Below are 4,005 nucleotides of genomic sequence, written 5' to 3'. Positions count from 1 at the left end.
TCATCATTATTATTCACGATCATTCAGGATTATCCGTAATCATGGTAGCATTCACTTTCATGTAGAAGTGTCTAGAAAGATATTATTTTCTTATTTACAATAAAAGTGACTTCGATGAGAAAAAAATAAGGAAGCCGCACACTGCTCCTGATAGTATCACTGCTCTTTAATAAGCTTTATGTATCGGCCTCACCGCCTTCGTCAGAGCTTTTGTGAGTTTTTAAAATTAGCACCCTTATGTAGACATGGCCCCACCCACATCCATTCCATGCACCGAATGGGGTTGGAGTCAAGGAAAACAAATACGTGATACCAAACAATATGCATTTCATAAATATTCAAATAAAGTATGTACATAAAATGTGCTAAACACATCTGTAAAACCACAATGAGGACATCGACTTACCAAACAAGTTTTCATAAATCATTGGGTACAGCGCAAGAAAAACATCAGAGTAATCTGAAATAGGGGCATAATTCATGTTAAAATTTACAACATAACATTTAGGCATTTCATCATTAAGTCCTTTAGGAAATAATGTCTGGAGGGTGAAAATCCCAAAACATTCTCTTTTGCTCAGAGTATTATTAATATCACCTCCCCTGTCTGATATCTTAATTTTCTCTATGCCACAAAATCTAAATGTAGAAAATCAGCCTCTTCCAAATGGTAGCTATAAATGCAGAGGTTGTGCACAGTGCAACAATATGATGAAGTGTGAATATTTCTGCCACCCACATACAGGAAAACGGTTCCAAATAAATTACATTATTACGTGCTCCACCACCCATGTTATCTACATTATTAAATGCCCATGTGGGCTGTGCTATGTAGGTAAAACCGTTCTCTCAAACAGAGAATCAGTGAACATAACAGTTCAGTTAGGAGAAACGACAGGGATTATCCAGTCGCAGTACATTTTAATGACCTAAAACATGACATTTCTACCTTTAGATTTTGTGGCATAGAGAAAGTTAAGATATCAGACAGGGGAGTTGATATTAATAATACTCTGAGCAAAAGAGAATGTTTGGGGATTTTCACCCTCCAGACATTATTTCCTAAAGGTCTTAATGATGAAATGCCTAAATGTTATGTTGTAAATTTTATGTTTACTCTGATGTTTTTCTTGCGCTGTACCCAATGATTTATGAAAACTTGTTTGGTAAGTCGATGTCCTCATTGTGGTTTTATAGATGTGTTTAGTACGTTTCTGTACCCACTTTATTCTAATATTTATGAAATGCATATTATTGCATATTTGGTACCACGTATTTGTTTTTCCTTGACTCCAACCCCATTCGATGCATGGAACGGATGTGGGTGGGGCTAGGTCTACATAATGATGCTAATTTTAAAAACTCACAAAAGCTCTGACGAAGACCGTGAGGCCGATACGTAAAGCTTATTAAAGAGCAGTGATACTATCAGGAGCAGTGTGTGGCTTTCTTATTTTTTCTCATCTTATTCAACAGTTACCATGCACCTGCAAAAAAGATAGCTCAGATGTGCGAGTGCCTTTTGAATAAAAATGACTCCAAAATGACACAATACATTATTTACCATTCATTTCTATTGGGCACAAAATATTCTGAAACACAACCAAAACAAACAGCAAATGCATCCAACAAATTTGCTTGATATAGTCATTGTGTGCTATGAATATGGGACCGAATATTTAAGGTTTTACTACTTTAATACACATAAGTGCATTTCTCCCAATACTTTTTGTCTGATAAAATGGGGGGGGGGACTATGTACAAAAGTAGTGTAATTTGTAAACGGTTCAGCCGATATGGTTTAAAGCTGACAGTCTGCACTTTAACCTCATAGTCATTGTATAATTTTAAATTCAAAGCGCTGCAGTTCAGAGCCAAACTGACAACAAAAAATGTTCACTGTCCCAATACTTTTGGAGCTCACGGTATATACAGTTAAACAAAAATATTCTACTAACGCCTAGAATAAATACTACAGTTCACAAAAGGAATACGTGCATATGGTGTGTTTAGGGGTGTGCAGTGAGGTTTTCCGAGTCACTTTGATACAAGGGGAGATTGTTGTTATGGAACCTTTTCAATCTCGTCATGAGAGTCATTAATTTATTTGTGTCCAACATACTGTCCATCATGTGAGGGATAAATTGCTCAAATGGCCCCAACAACATACACAGGCAAGGGGATTAGGTGTGCTTCCCACATAGAGAAAACTCCAAAAATAATATGTAGGCCACCAAGCAGGGTTGTCTGTAAGAGAATAACAAAAAAAGCTATTAGACTTTCATGGGAAATCGTCGTGTACTGTCTGTATTCCTACTGTAGCAGCACGATGCAAAATATGACCTCTCACAGACACACGTTAACTAGCTAGCTACAACACACAGGTGAAGTTACTCAAAGACTAATTTCAGTCACAAAGCCAAAGTCATTACTTTACTCTCCATCATCATAAAAACATTTCTCCAGTTGTTCTCCTATTGAGTTTCACTGTGGCTAGCTTGCTAACGTTAGCTAACTAACTATAACATTAGGCTACAGTAGATTTTGGGTATAGCAAGCAAAGCTAGCTAACTCAACTTTGCTAGCTTGGCTTCTAGTGATACTAGCAAACCCAGTTATGGCCTAATTGATCACAAAATTATACTGTACAGAACAACACAACCTCATGTAAAAAGAGAGCTTATATTGCTAGCTAGCTACTGACAGCAAAACAACTTACACATTTGCCCTCCTGGTCCAGCTGGTCTAGGCTGCCGCCTCCAGTTGATCTTGAAGGTTCTGAACATATACATTTTTACATTTACGTCATTTAGCAGACGCTCTTATCCAGAGCGACTTACAAATTGGTGCATTCACCTTATGATAACCAGTGGAACAACCACTTTACAATTGTACATCTCTATCTTTTTGGGGGGGGTTAGAAGGATTACTATATCCTATCCCAGGTATTCCTTAAAGAGGTGGGGTTTCAGGTGTCTACGGAAGGTGGTGATTGACTCCGCTGTCCTGGCGTCGTGAGGGAGCTTGTTCCACCATTGGGGTGCCAGAGCAGCGAACAGTTTTGACTGGGCTGAGCGGGAACTGTGCTTCCGCAGAGGTAGGGGGCCAGCAGACCAGAGGTGGATGAACGCAGGGGTGCTGAAGAACGTCTCCAGCACCCCTCGATGGTCTGCCATACATACACAATCCATGGTGTCTGCAATGGCCCTCTCCAGTAAGAACTGTCCACGATCGAATTCGTTGCAGCCCAGGCATTTCTCGTCTGTCGGCATGGCTGGACAACACCCGCATAGGCACCACCAGTTGGAGTCTGACCATGGCTCCTCAGGATCAGGAGCAGCGGTGGTGGCTGCAGCGGTCACTGCTTGCTGGTCTTACAATTATTGTGCTCGCTGTATCAACTCCTCTTCAGTGTATTCTGGCTCAAATGAATAGGGCTGTATGTCCCTATGTAAAATAACATAAAAACATGTTTTGACGCCCAGCTCTAGTTGGAAAGAAGAATCATCAGAAGCAGCAATTGTAATTATTTTGCAATCTCAGACAGTGCACGGTAACATAGCTTCCGTGAACATGTAGAAAGAAACTAGTACCGCCCCTGTTTTGTAAAGCCCATCATTCGAGGGTGGGAACACAATTGAACAAGGAAGTAGGTCACCCGTCGGGCTGTAGTCTTTATAAAGCCAGAGAATATGAGTCAACCTAAATATCATGTAACGTCGTGGCAGCTAGGAACTTCGTTGAGACAAGTCCAATTTAGGACACAACCATATCTACTCACTGCTAGCGTGATCGTGCAATTGGCGAAAGACAAAGGCCACAATCATTGCTACAAAACATGAATCCATTCATTTTTAGATCAGAAAGTACACTCAATCAACCAATGGCATCACACACCTACTCATTCCAGGGTTTTTCTTTATTTTTACTATTTTCTACATTGTAGAATAATAGTGAAGACGTCAAAACTATGACATAACACATATGGAATCATATAGTAACCAA

The 4,005-nt window shown here is 39.7% G+C and overlaps 1 long non-coding RNA gene across 1 annotated transcript; it reads right to left on the bottom strand.

The window, feature by feature from the left end:
* Nucleotides 1-1,678: 1,678 nt before the first annotated feature.
* LOC123727804 (uncharacterized) lies at nt 1,679-3,603 on the bottom strand. The gene is made up of 2 exons (XR_006759712.1): nt 2,720-3,603; nt 1,679-2,247 (listed from the first exon to the last, which is right to left on the bottom strand). It is a non-coding gene; the product is annotated as an uncharacterized lncRNA (long non-coding RNA).
* Nucleotides 3,604-4,005: the final 402 nt, after the last annotated feature.

The sequence above is a fragment of the Salmo salar genome, chromosome ssa16, assembly GCF_905237065.1.
Source record: "Salmo salar chromosome ssa16, Ssal_v3.1, whole genome shotgun sequence".
Lineage (NCBI taxonomy): Eukaryota > Metazoa > Chordata > Actinopteri > Salmoniformes > Salmonidae > Salmo > Salmo salar.
This window is presented reverse-complemented; position numbering and strand designations above follow the sequence as displayed.